The sequence below is a fragment of the Vombatus ursinus genome, unplaced genomic scaffold (assembly GCF_900497805.2).
Source record: "Vombatus ursinus unplaced genomic scaffold, bare-nosed wombat genome assembly UNPS02006779.1, whole genome shotgun sequence".
NCBI classification, from domain to species: Eukaryota; Metazoa; Chordata; class Mammalia; order Diprotodontia; family Vombatidae; genus Vombatus; species Vombatus ursinus.
In genome coordinates this window covers 734,985-753,072 of record NW_020946557.1, presented here as the reverse complement: position 1 = coordinate 753,072, position 18,088 = coordinate 734,985, and the positions used below count along the sequence as shown (strand labels likewise).

At 40.7% G+C, this 18,088-nt stretch overlaps 1 protein-coding gene across 3 annotated transcripts in view; it reads left to right on the top strand.

The window, feature by feature from the left end:
• Nucleotides 1-18,088, top strand: part of FYN (FYN proto-oncogene, Src family tyrosine kinase) — a 180,625-nt gene that overhangs the window by 72,810 nt on the left and 89,727 nt on the right. The window lies entirely within an intron of this gene.

Sequence of the window (18,088 nt, the reverse complement as noted above, 5' to 3'; positions counted from 1 at the left end):
GGCAAGTCACTTAACCCCAATTGCCTAAAAGTTAAAAAAAAAAAAAAAGAGTAACTTAGAATCATTCTCTTCCTTTGCTGTCTATTATGGACCAAGACCTATTCTCTTCACTTTCAAGAGGGTGCTGGCAGATACATACATAGGTGGTCAAATGAGTTTATTTCTGCTTTTCTTGTGCTTTGTATAGTTTTTCATTGCTTTTAAATAGGCTCAATTCTGCAATCCTTATGAGTGCCAAAAGTATTCTTTACTGGTATATAAGTCTATGACAGCCTAAAGCAAGGGACCTCTCACCTCCAAGGCCATGGTGGTGGCGAGGCTCCTTAGTGGACCCAGGGCTGTTAGCTCCTACTCTAATTTCCTAAGGCATGTGACTGTTCCAAGGAAGAATATATTGTCTCAGACACGTAATAGCTGTGTGACCCTGGGCAAGTCACTTCACCCGGTTTGCCTCAGTTTCCTCATCTGAAAAATGAGCTATAGAAGGAAATGGCAAACCACTCCTGTATCTTTGCCAAGAAAACCCCAAATAGGGCATGAAGAGTCAGAGACAATTGAAATGACTGAACAACAAATCAACAATCACCAGTATACCCAATTTATGAAGGACATGCGTTCCTAAAAAGTCATTTAGGAATCTTTTTTTTTTATGCACTAGGAGAACTCCCTCTTTAAGAGAATTCCTTGGGAAATCATTTTGTAATCGTGGATCAGAAAAAGGGCTCTTGCTTTGCTAAGTTCATAAGGTTGAATACAGAATTTCCTTTTCTTAAGGCAGGGCCCACCAACAGAGCTCTGGGTCACCCTTTCTGAAAGGCAGGTCAGAAAGGCCAGTATGACTGTTAGTGTTGCCAAACCGTTCATTCAGAATGTCAGGCCAAAACAAGGGAGAGGATGACTCACCCCACGTGGTAAGGTCCTGACACCTAGACAGAGTGAACTGTCACTGACTGTGGGGTGTCAGTGATGTGGTTTAGCCATGGGGCCGTGGCCTCATTCAGTCACGCTTCTGAAGCTGTTCCCACAGTCACAGGGGTCCTCCTACACAAGCTTCTACCCCCAACCCCCTCCCTTGCCACTTCTCAGCCCCACCCACCTAGTTATCTATCCACACACACATATCCAGTGATTAAAAGTCACAGGATAATAGACTTTTAGGGTTGGCACCAACTCCAGTGGCCATCCAGCTCCCAACTAATGCTTGAAAAAGAGTCTGGTACCACACACCAACAGTGGTCATCCAGCCTTTGAGTTAGACCTGTGGTGAGAAGCAACCCACCAAATCCACTTTTGGACAGCTCCAACCACTGGGAAGCATTTCCCAGCATAAAGCCTAAATTCTCCCTTTTACAGCCATTATGACAATCTTTCACATATTTGAAGTCACTCCTGAGTCTTCTCATCTCCAAACTAAAGGTCCTGAGTTCCTTCAGCTGATTCGCATGTGATATGAAATTTGGTTGCTGTAGTGAGTCTGGAATGGGCAGCCCAGAATTCAAACTCTGCCTCCAGTGTTTACTACCTGTGTGACCTTGGGCAAGGCACCCACCCAATCTTTGTGGGCCTCAGTTTCCCCATCTGCAGAGATGAAGGAGTCAAACCCAATGGTCTATGAAGTTCTGCACTTCATACTTATGTGGTACTGGCAGGATTCTAGAATACAAGGTTCAAAGCCTAGTCACTTCAGGGTGGGTAACAAAGGAGAGTCCCTGTGGGAGGACAGAGATGTCCATAGCGGATCCCTTTTTTTTTTTCCAATATATAATATTTTCCATTTTTCCCCAATTACGTGTTATAACAATTTTTAAACATTTAAGTTTTGAGTTCTAAATTCTGACCCTCTCTTCCTCCCTGCCCTCCCCCTGAGCAACATGAATTCCCCTCCCTTTGTTGTACAACCGATTTGAGATTACTTAGCCATAGTACCAATTAAATCACCTGTGAGATATTCCATATTTTGAAGAAATGAAACCAAAAATATTTGCATCTTAAATGCATCAACCTATAAACCTTGCCATCCCTACCTCTTTAGCAATATGGAGAGACCTGTCGATTTCAAGCAGAGTTTGAAAGGATAGATGCTGGTGAATATATTGTGTGTGTGTGTGTGTGTGTGTGTGTGGGTGGGTGTGGGTGAGTATGTGTTGGAGGTTTGCAGGACATGGGGAAGATAGGAGGCAGGTCCTGTAATAGAATCAAGTACAGGGAATTCTTGGTGTGGAGTCTTCCTCTACCCCTGCAGATAGCAACTCAACTGTCACTTGCAATCTTAGAGATAACGAAATCTAACAGCCAGATTGGTCTATTTGCTGTCCTTCATGTGACATTCTGTCTCTTTTCTATGTGCCTTTACACAGACAGCCCTCCATTCCTGAAATGTACTCCCTGAGAATCCCTACGCTTCCTTCAGAGCTCAGTTCAGATGCCATCTCCTAAGTGGGGTCTTTCCTGATCCATTTTCTGTGCATTCCTCCCACTTCCACCCCCACCAGCTGCTCATGCCTCCCCCTGGTTTTTACTTCTATATATTTTGTATCCGTTGAGAGACATTAGTGGATAGTGGATAAGAGTACTGACCTGGGAGGCCTGTGTTCAGATCCTGCCTCTGACACATACTGGTTGTATGGTCCTTAGTCAGCTTCTCAGTACCCTAATAGGCAACATTATTCATTAAAATTGCAGAATAAGATGCCAGTCTGCGCTAGTCAAGAGTGTCCTCACTAAGAAATTTCTTTTTGTTTATCAGTAAAATTCTAGATCCAGTCCCTATCCCTCTGATTTGTTCTACTTACATGTGTCCATGGTCAGTTTCATGGCTCAGTGGATAGAACACTGGGTCTGGAGTCAAGAAGACTCATCTTCCAGAGTTCAAATCCAGGCTCAAATATTTACTAGCTGTGTGAACCTGTCCAAATCGCTTAACTCTGTTTGCCTCAGTTTCCTCATCTATAAACTGGAAAAGGAAATGGCAAACCACTCCAGTGTCTTTGCCAAGAAAACCCCAGATGGGGTCATGAAGAGTTGGACAAGACTGAAACAACTGAACAACAACTACAGATGTGTCCAAGTTGTTTCTACCCCCCGCCAGAGCGTGTAAAATAGCCTTGTTATATGTAGCCATAGCATACAGTAGCCTAGTATGTAGTCAGCCAAGTGGGCTGATTGTCTGCAAGTACAATAAGAGATTAAGTGATTTGCCGATAGTCAGGCAGCTCTATGTGTGAAAAGCAGGACTTGAACCTGGACCTTTCTGATCCCCTAGGTTGGCCCTTTCTCCACCAATCCAATTTGCGTTAGACTGAACAAGTGGTCTTTCCCACCAGACTTGCTTCCATTTCTTCAGCATTGGCCCTCTGGGGAGTGTGGCCTAGTTGAATCCTGAAGGCTGGGATTTGTCCCTAACTTCTTGCCCGAAGCAGGTCTGGATATCCCCTTCTCTGTCTAAAAAACAAGGCAGTGTCTGAAAGGACCCTGTGGGAGGGGAGTAGAGATTTTGTTTTTGTTCTTGTTACTACGTGCTACCAGGAGATTAGGGAGGGAGGCAAGAGAGACATTGTAGACGAAAATCAGACTAACTCTAGGGGAAGCTTTTCCCTTGATGCTGTGAGCCCCCCCAAGGCGGCTTTGTGGAACACTGTGTTAAAGTACAGATGTGAGCCCTTCCAGCCGGGAACCAAGCAGCTTCTGGGACCTCAGCAAGGAATCTCCCGGATGTGGCTTCACATCCTGAAGCATCACTCTGCTAAAGGGCCTGGGACGGTGACCCTCGTAGACTTTCTGCTCTTACCCACACAGTGACAAGTAGGAAGGAAATCCCGCAGACATGGGGATTTAGGGATTCTGGAAAAATAAGGAACTTAAATATTGTGTTGTTCTTCTCTTCCCTTTCTTCGTTCTTACCCTAGACATGAGGGTGACATCTTTTTCCCCCAAATAAATGCAAGCTAAAAATTCTCTTTAGACTGTCAGAAGATTGAACTGCCCTTTAAAGGTATTTTTTTTCTCAACATAGAGAATGATTCCTCCAAACCTCGACATAATTCTTGTGGTTATTTCAAGATTTACTTGGTTTAGGAGGCCTCAGGTATCAGTGGAAAGTGTTTTGGACTTGGAGCCAGAGGATAGGAGGTTGAATTCCTGCTCTGCTAAAGACCCAGTAATCTTGGGTGAGTCACCTAACCTGTCTTTGCTATATAACCTCCTTACCTGGAAAACTGAGGTGGTTTGACTTTATCTGTGGCTTCCAAGATACCTTTCAGTTCTAAATCTATGATCCTATGAGGCAACTAAATGGCACAGTGGATAGAATATTAGACCTACAGTCAGTATGACCTGAGTTCAAATCCAGCCTGAGGCACTTTCTAGCTTCATGACCCCGGGCAAGTCACTTAACCTTTGTGCCTCCTTTCCTCATCCATAAAATGGGAATAATAACAACATCTAACTGAGGATTATTGTGAGGATCAAATGAGATAACTCATAAAGCACTTTGTACATCTTTAAAGCACTATAGAAATGCTTATTATTAATTATTATTATTACTCTCTTACCCAGTAAGTAGCCAAGTAAATTCTAATGTTTTATTGTTCAGTCAGTAATGCCTATTAATACAAAAAGATACATTTGAAAAAACAGCCTAGAAAATTTCTAATTCAGCCTTCTATTTCTCCCACTATACTTAAAAGTATCATTTGGGCATCTTTTAGTTATCTTCCTCATCACTTCTATAGCTTGATTTTAATTGCTACACTCGTTTTGATAAGTAGAGACCAGATAAAAAGGAAATGATAGTACTGGGAAAGATGCCATCGATGGAGTGCATACCACCATGTGTCTTACGGTGCTCCAAGCTCTGATTCTTTCATACCTACCCTCTCTGGTTCTATCTCTCCACACCTCGTTCACTGGGGCCCTGGGTTAGGAACAAATATTTTCTCTGTGGACTTTGGTAATAGAGCCACTCAGCTAACACAGCTGAAAAGAAAGCTGTCAGTCTGGGCCTTCGTCCTACTCTTCTTCCTCCCTTTTCCCCTTCTGCTCTTGTTTTCTAAGGGAATTTGTCATTCTTTCTTGGAAAACTTCCATCTGTAAAATGAGCAGATTAGAGTAAATGATTTCCAAGTCACCTTCTGGCCCCAAACACTATACCAACACCAGCCTTCTGCTCCCTGGTCCCACAGGATTAAAGCATTTCCAGAGGTGCCTGTGATGTCACAAATCTCAGAGAGCTGTTGCTTTTTTTCCCCTTTCTCTGAAGTGACTGATATATGTGGAATGAGTGTGGGTATGTGTGTGCTTAATCAGAGATGCCCAGCTGGCAGAGGAGGATTCTACTACATGCTTTCAGGGGTAACGGGAAAAGGACTAGAAATTTTGAAGCATATTTAATTTGGATTAAAGCTGCACTCTTCATCTCATGCTCCATAACTCACTTGAGAAAGATGCCCCCTGGGCTACAGTATAGATGTCAGGAGATCCCACAGAAGTAAAAGAGACTTAGAACACATCATTTTGGACTTGTTCAATGAAGGGTGGTGGAAACAGGGCTTAAAGCCTGAAGGAAAGTTGGAGGAAGTGGGGATAAACAAAGCCGCCTTGGGGGGCTCACAGCATCAAGGGAAAAGCTTCCCCTAGAGTTAGTCTGATTTTCGTCTACAATGTCTCTCTTGCCTCCCTCCCTAATCTCCTGGTAGCACGTAGTAACAAGAACAAAAACAAAATCTCTACTCCCCTCCCACAGGGTCCTTTCAGACACTGCCTTGTTTTTTAGACAGAGAAGGGGATATCCAGACCTGCTTCGGGCAAGAAGTTAGGGACAAATCCCAGCCTTCAGGATTCAACTAGGCCACACTCCCCAGAGGGCCAATGCTGGAAGTGGGAAGGGATCAAATGAAGAAGAAGAGAGAGAGTTGTCTGACTGAATTCATGAGTGTGTATGTATGTTTCTTCAGTCATGTCCAACTCTTTATGACTCCATTTGGGGTTTTCTTGGCAAAGATACTGAAGTGGTTTGCCATTTCCAGCTCCAGCTCCTTCTACAAATGAGGAAACTGAGGCAAACAGGGTGAAGTGACTTGCCCAAGGTCATGCAGTTAGTAAGTATCTGAGGCTAGATTTGAACTCAGGAAGATGAGTCTTCCTGACTCCAGGCCTGGCACCACCTAGCTGCCCTGAATTCATGAGTACATACATGCTATCTACCTGGCTGAGCTACTTCTGAGCCCATTTTTCTAAAAATGGTGTAACAGCATTCATAGGCAGGTAGTCACGGAGTTAAACACATCCACCCTTCCTCATCTCTGCCTCTTGGCTTCCTTCGCTTCCTTCCTTCAAGGCCCAGTTAATACCCCATCTTCTCCAGGAAGGCTTTCCTGATCTCCCTTCATGCTAATGCCTTACAAGATTCTCTCTATTGGTTATTTCAAGTTTATCCTGTACATATTCTTATAAAGCTGGTTTGCATATTGTTTTCCCAAATAGACTGAGCTTCTTGAATTGTGTTTTACCTTTCTTTCAGTCCCTAGTGTTTAGCCCACAGTGTCTGGCTCATGGTAAGCACTTAATAAGTTTTTATTGATTGACTAACTGATGGCTCAAGATTGACATACATCAAGAACTCTGCTAGACATCGATGAGTCCCTCTCCTAAAGCAGCACAGTGGTATGTATAAACAAGGGCCCACCGCAATGCAGGCATAGGCTGAGCCATATAGCTGAATGCTTTGCAGGCATTTTCCTCTTGATTCATCTGCTCAGAAATTTGCAGTGTGGCAAGGAGCCGGATCAAGTCAGGCTCAGCTCATTTGGCTTCTTCTGGCTTTTATGTCAGGAACTGATTAGCCTTGCTGCCCCAAGCACAAGGCTTTACACAAATATTTTCACTGTAATTAACTTTTCGATGGCTTGTGGATGTGCTTGTGGATTTATTTCAGTTTCTTTTCATTTTAGAATCCTTTTTCAGTGGTGTGGAAGGGATAAGAAAAGTCTATAGAGAAACATTTGCTCCCCAATTTAAAATTCATAATGCAAGGATGCTAGTCTTGATTTGAAAGAAAAATCTGTTTTCCCTTCATTTATATAAATCCAGACCCTTTTTAACTATTGCATAAAATCAGGCTGCAAACTCCTCAGGTTATAAACTTCTAGAGGATAAGGGCTGCCATTCCCATCACCCAAAAAAAACCCAAAACTCAGTACCTAGCAGCATAGCACATCCAGATGGTTAATAAAGGCCTTAGGAATTGAATTGGTATATTGGGATATATCTATAAAGATTGTAACTTAGCTAACCACCATTATACAGAAAGTTCTTATTGTTCAGTCGAGTTTGACTCACAAAGATACTGGAGTGGTTTGCCATTTCCTTCTCCAGCTCCTTTTATAGATAAGAAAACTGAGGCAAGCAGGGTTAAGTGACTTGCCCAAGGTCACACAGCAAGTAAGTGTCCAAAGTCACATTTGAACTCAGATCTTCCTGACTTCAGGCCCATCGCTGTATCCACTCTCAGCCATCTAGCTGCCTAACATTATACTGAAACTGCTTTCTCACAGGTCCTCAGTGATCTCCTCAAGGCCAGATCCAATGGTCTTGCCTCAGTCATCCTTCCTGACTTCCCTGGCTGCTTTTGACCCCTTCCACTGTTCCCTCCTTGAAATTCTTTCTGACTGTGTGTGATACCATCCTAGTTTTCTTCCTACCTGTCTGATCACTTTTCTGATTCTTTCACTGGCTGTGAATCTTCCTCCCACATTCTAAGTGTGAGCATCCCCCAAAGTTCTGTCCTTTTTCCTCTTCTCTTTTCTGTTTATACTTTCTTCCTTGGCAATCAGACCCAGTCCCAGAGCCTCAGCTATGACCTCTATACAAATAAATTCTAAATCTTTATCTCCGGTCCCACATTTCCAGCTGCCTGCTGGAATCTGCACTTGGATGCATCTCCTGCATTTCAAATTAAACAAATCTAAAACTAAACTTTATATCCTCTCCCTTCCGCCCCCAACTCCTCCTATATCTCTATTTCTGTTAAAGGTACTACCATTCTCTCATCCATTCTGGCTCAAAATTCCAGAGTCATCTGTGGCTTTTTCCTTATACCTCCCTCTATCCAAGTCCCCAAGGTCTGAAAATTCTGTCTTTGAGGTTTTTCTCATCTTTATGGCACAGTAGAAAGATCACTGGCTATAGCTAACATTAGAGGACCTGAGTTCAAATCCCACCATCCTATTTATCTTGAGCTTGTCACTTAACTTCCCCTAGACCTCTGTTTCTTCACCTTTAAAAATGAGGGAGTTGGAGTCCCCTCCAATCCTAGATTTATGATCCTATGATCTCTTTTCTCAATCCCAGTTGATACCACTTTAATAATAATGATGATAGCTAATATTTATATAGTACCGACTATGTTCCAGGCACTATGCTAAGTGCTTTATAATTATTATCTTATTTGGTCCTTATAACAACCTTGGGAGGTAGGTGCTATTGTAATTCCCATTTTACAGATGAGGAAACTGAGACAAACAAAGATTAAGTGACTTGCTCAGCATCCCACAGGTAGTAAATGTCTGTGGCTAGATTTGAGCTCAGGCCTAATGGTCCATCCACTGTACCACCTAGCTGTCCCGGCCTAGACCCTTATTGGGTGTCACGTGGACTAACTAACCTCCCTGCCTCCAGGATCTTACTCTGTTCCAATCTGTCTTCTCAAAAGTAGCCAAAGTAATTTTCCTAAGGCGCAGGTCTGATCACTTCACACCTACATCAAACCTGTGTCCTACAGTAGCAACTCCAGATTCCTTAGCTTAACGTACAAAGCTCTGTCTACCTGCTGCCATCCCAACCCACTTTTCCAACTTTCTATCCCACTCCTTTCCTATAAGTACTTTGTGTTCCAGACCAAAGAGACTACTTCCTGTTACCCAAACATGCCTGCATTTATATTGCTCCCACACCTCTACTTGTGATTCTACTTCTACCTGGAATGCCCTTGTCTCAAATTTCTTGCCTGCTAAAATTCTATTGGCACTACAATTCCACTTCCCTCTCAAGAATCCTCTCTTCCCAAATCAGATTGCTCTGTCTGGAAAAACCTAGAAAGACTTATATGAACTGATGCAAGGTCAGGTGAGCAGAATCAGGAGAATGTTGTGTGCAGTAACATCAATATTGTACGATGATCAACTGTGAATGACTTAGCTATTCTAATCAATACAATGATCTAAGACCATTCCAAAGGACTCATGATGAGAAATGCTATCCATCTCCAGAGAAAGAACTGATGGAGTCAGAATGCAGATCAAAGCGTGCTATTTTTAACTTTCTTTATTTCATTGTGAGGTTTTCTTGATCTGTATATTCTTTCACAACATGACTAATATGGAAATATGTTTTGCATGATTGCACAGGTACAACCTATATCAAATTGCTTATTGTCTCAGGGAGGGAAGGAGAGAATTTAGGATTCAAATTATTTTTAAATGTTAAAAATTGTTTTTACAAGCAATTGAGAAAAAATTTTTTAATTGCTCTTCTCTTCCTCTCATCCCCTGTAACAACACTTTGATTGCAGCTTTCCTACGGCACTTAATCTATTGCGCCTTGGTTCATAGTTATTTCCAAGCTTGTCTTCTCTGTCTTCCACCCTCACCCACATCTACTGAATGATTATGTACAACCCTGAGGGAAGGGATTATTTCTTGCATCTCCATAGAATTTAGAATAATATATTGCATATAGTATAGTCTCAGTAGGTATTTATTGAATATTATGGCAGAGGAGATTTTTGGCTAAGATTTTTCCACACCTCAGTATCCCCCTCTTTCATGTGCTTTAAGAATTATTTCTTTGGAGCCTTCAGAATTGTGTGGCTTCCAGCACAGACCCCCTCTGAGTTACCTTGGTAAAATCCAGCCATTTTCTTTGTTTTCTTCCTTATTCTTTCTGCTTCCTCTGGTAGTACCTTGACATCTGAGTCCAAATGTGGTGATTCTGCTGTCTTTGATGGTAAAAAGAGGTTTTTTTTTTTTAAAATAAATATCTTTAAAATGATTTCTACTTTATGCCTGTTCTCATTCTGGTTTTTTTTCCATAAATACATTTTGGATAACTTTGCTTAAGTAGTTCTTTCACCAAATTAAAAAAAAAAATTCCTTGCAACACTTCTTCCTGCCCTATCAGGTAATACTAAGCATAATTGTTCACTATTTTACTCAGTAAGTTTTACAAAGGAGTTCATATTCTAAACTGTTGCCCTTGGAAGCTGTCTGTATCTCTCCTCTTGGCAAGGAAGTCGAGTATCTACTGGCTTAGACTGATTATGGACTTTTTGTTCTCATTATGCCAATTGCTAAGCTTCTTTATTAAATTATTATCAAGACTGATTTTCAAGGTATCTGAAAAGAGGACATTATCAAAGGCATAGAAAAAAATCTTGGATCTTATTAACACAAAAAAGGCAACCAAAACAACATCAGTAACTACAAACCCATATGCCTATTGTTGCATTCCCATAGAAAATTTTTGTGGCAATAATCTACGCATTCAATGAAGGTATCCTTGATGAAAATGCTGAAAGAGAAAAGTAAGACTTCACAAGCAATATTTTAAAGGAAACCACATCTTTACACTCACACAGTTGAAAAGTATGAAGAATGCAGACTCCTAATGTGCTCATTGTTTATTGACTGTAAAGAAGCATTTGGTTTGATAGAGAAATTAGTCAATCAGTAAACATTTATTAAATGTCTGCTGTGTGGTAAACAGATGCTAGAAACTGAGAAACAAAGACAAAAATAAAAGCGTTCCCTGCCTTCCAGGAGTTTACATTCTATTGGGGGGGATGACTACATGTGCACTTTAAAATATGTACAAAATAATATAACATACAGGCAAGGCAATTTGTGGGGGCAAGGCAGAAAGATACTGGTAGTGGGAAGGTGGGGGGGGCAGTAGAGATCAGGAGGTAACTCATGTAGGAGGTGGTATTGGAACTGAGCTTTGAAGGATTCTGAGAAGCAGTGGTGAGGAAGAGGGCATTCCAGGCATAGGAATAGTCTGTGCAATGGCACAGAGAAATGGGTGATGGATTATTGTGTGTAAGGAGTAAACAACAAGGCTCCCAGTTTGGCTCCATCACCTAGAACATGAAGAGGAGAAATGTATAACAGAGGTAGAAAAGAAAGTTGGAGCTAGATTGTGAAGGCCTTTAAATTCCCCAGAGAGGAATTTTTGTTTGATATTAGAGGAGACAAATTACGTTCTGGGAAGATGGCAGAGTAAATCAGGAATTTTCAGGCCGTCCAGATTTCCTCCACAAAAAAAACAGCAAGCCAATGAAGTTTATTGAACTAGGTGAATGATATGGTCAAAGCTGTGCTTTTAGGGCACCTGTGTGGAAAAACGGATGGTGGAGGAGAGAGACTTCAGGCAAGAAGACTAATTAGGGGGTGAGAAGCTGACTAGGGGTGGTACCTGAGTGAATGGAGAGAAGGGAATGGATATGAGAAATGTTGTGGAGGCAAAATTGGCCCTGTGGGAAGAAGAAGAGTAAGGAGTCAAGGATGAACCCAAGGGTATGAACCTGGATGCCTGGAAAGATGGTGGTGCCCTCAGCAGCAATATAGAAGGTGATCTGGAGGAAAAGAGAATGAGTCCTGTTTTAGGCATGTTGAGCTTGAGATATGTATGGGACAGCCAGTTGGAAGTGTCCAATAAACAGATGGTAATATGAGACTAGTGCTCAGAAAACATAATAGAACTGGATATATAAATCTGGAAGTCTGTATAGAGTTATAATTTAACCCATAGAAGCTGAGGAGGTCACAAAAAGGGAGCACAGAGAAAAAAGAGAAGAGAACCTAGAATAAAGCCTGGTAGGAGGTAAGATAGAGATGATGATCCAGAAAAGGAGACTGAGAAGAAATATTCAGAAGGGTAAGAGAAGAACCAAGCAGTGTCATGAAATAAAACCATCAAGGAGGGACTATCTTAGAAAAAAAGGTGATCAGCAGTGCCAGAACACAATTGTGTTACAACAGGGTGTCGCCTGTGTTTTTGTCCCAATAATACAAGAGAAACAATGTATTATAGTGGAAGGAGTGCTAGAATTGGAATCAGAAGATGTGAGTTCAAATCCCACTCATCACTACCTATGTGTCTTTGTCACAACCTCTCAGAGCATCAGTTAGTCCTTTTCTGTAAAGTGAAGGATTTGAATTGATAACCTCTAAGGTTCCTTCTAGTCCTAAATCTGGGATTCTGTTATCCTGTGAAGATTCCTCAAAAGATGTCAGGTATGGTGGTACATAACTTTTAATCTCCACTACCAGGGAGACAGAGGCTGTTGGTTTGCTTAAGCTTGGGAGTTCTGAGCTGTAGTGGGCTAAGCAGATCTCATGTTCACACAAGGTCTGGCATCAATATGATAATTACAAAGGAGTTGGGAGAGGGGGGTATGAGGCTGCCTAAAGATGGGTGAACCTGCCCAAGTTGAAAATAAGGCAGGTTTGGAGCAGCTAGGTGGCGCAGTGGATAGAGCACCAGCCCGAAAGTCAGGAGGGCCTGAGTTCAAATGCGGCCTCAGACCAAACACTTGACACTTACTAGCTATGTGACCCTGGGCAAGTCACTTAACCCCAACTGCCTAAAGGGAAAAAAAAGAGGCAGGTTAAAACTTCTGTGCCAAGCAGTGAAGGGATTGGGCCCATGAGTGGCTGCTACACTTCCCATTTGTGAGATAGGAAGAACAAATCTGTGAGGAAGGGAAGGAAGAAAGAAAGAAAGAGAGGGGGAGAGAGAGAGAAAGAAAGAAATGAGTAAAAGAGGGAAGGAGGAAAGGAGACACAAGAGAAGGAATCTCTTTTATGATCCTCTGATTATTAATATCAAGTGAAGCATTGAACAGGGAAATGTGTGTTTGCCACTTCCACATAGGAAGCCTAGCATAGAGTCTAAGTTGCAAAGGGACTTAACTGGTGAGGTCTTCCAAATGCTTCTATTTGCAGATGACATTGTGATGATTGCCTCAAGCCCAGAAATATTAGAGAACCTCCTAATTGGGGACCTGTAATCATTCAAATGGGGTCAGCTAGATGACACAGAGAATAGAGTGCCAGGTGTGGAGTCAAGAAGACTCATCTTTGTGAGTTCAAATCTAGCCTCAGACACTTACTAGCTATGTGACCTTGGGCGAGTCATTTAACCCTGTTTACCTCACTTTCCTCATGAAGCTGGAGAAGAAAATAGCAAACCATTCCAGTGTCTTTGCTGAGAAATCCCCAAATGGGGTTACAAAGAGTCAGACACAAGGGAAACAACTGAACAGCAACAATCATTCAAAAGATTTCACCTAACTTCATACAAGAAGAAACAAGCAGATAGAAAATGACTATTGTCCAAACTACTATAAGCGGTTGGATAGACAAACTATAGATCTCATCTGTCAGTACCATCAGTTCCACCTTTGTGGAACAAATACTCTTAAGTGGACAATGAATTGGGCCTAGAACTGAACAGGAGGAAGAGAGTAGGCTGTATTGCCTTTGGGAAATTGCATAGTCCCTTCAATAATGCCAAAATTCTTGAAACTAAGGCCCAATTTTTTTTTCATACCAGTAACATGTGACTTGATAAAAACTATGGGGCAGTTGCATAGCAAGAGAGAGGCAAAATGGATGGATAACCCACCTGTGATCCATGCAGTTATCAAGTGAACTGTAAGAGGGCCAGCAGTGTAAGTCACCAAGATGGACAGGTATGGATGGTCAAGCTCTGCCTCATTGGAGGCACTACTCACATTGGGTAGATCTTGTATCCACCAGAGTATTATAAATAATGAAGAGGGTTTTGGTAGGGGTGGGGGTTAGGTTAAAGAAAGTTTTTCTTTTTTTTTTTTTTTTGTTTGGGGTTTTTTTTTTTTCTTGTAGAGGGCAGAGATTAAGGACAGTTCTCTTTTTTCTTTTATTTATCAGAATCACCAGGCTTTCAGAAGAAAGCTACAGTGCTGTTATTAGTCCTTACAGTTCGATTTAAACATGCAAAAACAAGAATAAAAATCCCCTCTAACTTGCTTACCCATTCCTCTCATCAGAAGTCTTGGTGACTTCATGCCAAAGAGGGAAACATTTTTAGTGGCGTGATAATTGCATGTGTGTAAGGAAGCTGGCTATACATCTGGGAGTTTTAAAATTTATTTTGCCCAGTGGAGATGGAATAATTAATTTCGTAACTTGAATGTTAGATAGAGTCTCATCTAAGACATCTCCAAAGGTCTCGTGATGGAACATGCTATCCACAGCCAAAGAAAGAACTATAGAGTTTGAATGCAGATTGAAACATAGTATTTGCTATTTTTTTCTTCTGTTTTGTTTCCTTTCTGGTGGTTCCTTCTATTGGTTCTAATTCTTCCTTACAACATGATTAACGTGAAAATATGTTTAATAGGAATGTATATGTATAGCCTATGTCAGATTGTGTGCCGCCTTGGGGCGGGAGGGGGAGAAAAATTTAAAACTCAAAAGCTTATGGAAGTGATTGTTGATAAATCAAAATAAATTAATAAAAAAATAATTATCGAAAAAAAATAGAGCCTCTTTGAAGTATCTGTGGAAGAATAAGGGCAAGAGCCATATAGAAGAAGGCATGGATAGGTCATAATCAATTCTCACATCTATGAGATAAAAAATCCACTGAAAGATTTATTTTAAGAAATCATAGGATTTAGAGCTAGAAGAGCCATAGAAACTCTCATTTTTACAGGTGATAGAGGCTGAGGTCCAAAGAGAGTCCCTGCCACATGGGTATAAATATCAGAACTGGGATTCAAATTTAGATCCTTTGACTCCAAAACCAGTGCTCTTTCCACTATACCATGATAATTCACTCCTGGTATTCTCTAAGTGAGATGAGCCATATAAAAAGCTACCTGGATCAAGGAACACTTTCAAGTGGATCCCTTTATAAAAAGGATTATCCTGTTATTTATTTTTTAAAAGTAACTTCTGCCATAAAGAAATTAAAGAATGAGCAAAATGGTTATCAATTTTTGAGGCAACATTAGGTACAGTAGGTCATGCCTGGGAGAAATTTTATATTTCCTAATGGAAACTCATTAAATTCTTTTACCATTAAGTTAGAAAGCATATTGGACACAGAGTGCTGTATGTTAATCTCAAGTGATTTGCATGTAAATTTGTTCCAGCTTTGGTGATCTCAGCCTGAGCTTTAGGTGGCTCTTTTCCAAACATTCCCAGTATCCAGAGCTGACATTCAATTCCATATGTATTTATTGAGACACATATCATGGGAAACTTCTAGGACACTCCTGTTTTGCTTCCTAAACCTGCCCTTGTAGAGAGGTTGTACTTAAAAACAGGGCTACTGAAAGTCACCATATTTACAGCATTTCCTCCTGAGTCTTACTCACATTGACTTGCAAGACGTTCTAGAGAAGCAGACTTCTTAGTTCTCATTCTTCCTTGCCTTGATTCACTTCCAGCACCAGCACCCTTCCAGTTGTTTCACTTTCCAGTGAGTTCATGCAATTCTGCATGATGTCATTTTTTGCCTATTTAGCAAGTTGTGCCAACTATTATAATTTCCATCGTATTGCATCTAAGAAGTGCCAAGGTTGGAACTGGCTTTGCCAGCCATACTTCACTTTTATAAATATGTCAGGGCATACACAGATGGTGACCATTCTACCACTGACAAAAACTAGGGACGTAATGGTTTTGGAGCTTCATACTTATTGAGAGCCAGAGTCAAGAGGAACACCACTACCCTACCTTCCAAAAGACTTTTACTAAATCAATAAAGTCTATGTCTTGTTCTGAGGCAAAACACAGTAACTGAAAAATCCTCATTTACATCAGGAATTCCCAGAACTGGTTCTACAATAGCAATACTAGTTAATAATGGATAGTTAACTGTTAGTTTAAAAAATACCATAATATTCCCCCAACAAAAATTAATTCTAATTTATATACACAAATGTGTGTGAATACTTATATAAATTATATATAATTATTTGAGTTTGAATAATAGGAAAAAATATAAAACATATTTGTTAGGTCTGAACTTGTGATTTAATTGGTGTAAAACATTCTCAGTGAGGAAATTTCCTCCACAGCAATTTGTCTGTAACTTCAGAATCTTAGAGAGTTCTATGCATGTGTGAAAAACACATGGGTTCAAATTCTTGCTTTGACACTTAACTATGTGATCATGAATAAATTATTTAACTTCTCATTGATAACTGGCTCTTGAGCTAAGCCTTGAAGGAAGCTTAGGATTCTCAAGACAGGTGAGGAAAGAGTGAATTCCAGGCAAGGAAGACAGTGAAACAGTATTCGGTATCACTAGTCCAAAAAAGTTGAGTCACTGGCCCAGTCATACTATCTGCAAAAGGACAATTTTTTAAATGGAACTATCTTCATTTCTAGCCTTTACAACAAAACAGTGAAAAGCAAGTTTTGTTTGTGGGGAGAAAATACACCAAAGTCTAGTAAAGAACTAATTCCAATTAATTCCAATGTGTGGTTAGGATAGAAAGTGTTGGAGGCAGGAAAGATAAAGGTTAATGGAGATTTGAAAATGTAATTGGGTTTTTAAGTGATAACTTTGTTGCTGTCAGCTGTCATGACATTCTGCAAACATTTTATGATAATAGGACCTTCTAGTTTGTGCCATTTGGTTTTTTTTTTTTTGCTTTTTTGTTTTCCATCTAGAAACTATTTCTTAACTTTGATATTTATCATCATCTTGTTTAGTTCGATAACTGACTGAAGTTAGTCATGCCACCCAGAAATCTTAGGTTTTATAGACTGTTGATGGGAGATGTGGAACAAGTTGATTTATATTTTTGATTTATTGAATGGGCTTAATACTAGTTTGTGGATAATTAAAGGAGGGCAGTTCAACCTGTGGATTGTCCTTGGCTTGTTTTAGCCTGACTCTAGCCCGTCTCTCTCAGAGAAGTGTTGTATTGCTAGGTTATAAAATACTTGGAGCAATTTGGAAAGAAAGCTGTTGCCTAGTGAAAATTACAATACATGACAGTACTATTGCCTCCTGAGTGCATATCAAACCAATATATGGGCAGTTATTGCCAATCAGTGACAGTATTTTTATTCGTCAGACATTCATCTGATGCCTGTTGTGTTCAAGACACTGTCCTAGGTCTTGGGGACACAAAGATAGATAGGAAATTGAACCTTCTTCCAAGAAGCTCACTCTTTAATAGGGGAATAAGACATATACTCAAATAATTATGATATTAGAGAAAATATCATAAGTGCAAAGGAGAGGTCCAGGCAAAGTGCTATGATAAATTTGAAAAAGGAGAAAGCGTATCCAGCAGGTGGAAGTGAGGGTGGAGTCTTAATGGAGGAGACTGCTGAGGTGGACCTTGATTGAAAGGAAGAAGTTCAGCAGGTAGAGATGAGCTGGGATGTCTTAGAGGGAAATATGTGTTGCATTCTCTGCATGAGGGGACAGTGTGAGAAATATTGTGAACATGGGGGAAAGCAGAATGAGAAGGGAAAAGGGCAAGTAAAAGTAGCTCAGTTTAGGTGTATAGACTTCATAGAGGGAAGTGATATGAAAAAAAAGCTGAAAAGGCAAATTGGAACCGGACTGTGGAAATCCATGGATAACACAACACAGTAAAGGGTTTTTACTGCCTCTGGAGAGTAGTAAGTCCATTCCTCCCTAATAACTTGTTGAGATAGACGCGCGCACGTGCACACACACATACACACATATACACACACGCTATTATGTAGTGGATAGAGTGCTAGAGTCAGAAAGACATCTTCCTGAATTCCGATCTGGCCTTAGACACTTGCTAGCTGTATGACCCTGGCCAAGTTGCTTAATCCTGTTTGACTCAGTTTCTTCATCTGTAAAATGAACTAGAGAAGGAAATGGCAACCATTATGTTTGCCTCTTAAGAAAACCCCAAATGGGGTCACAAAGAGGCAGACACAACTGAAAAATGACTGAACAACAACTGTATAGATAGATACATCTATATGTATATATAGATCTATATATAAAATATGCATATATAAAATAAATGGTGACATATATACAC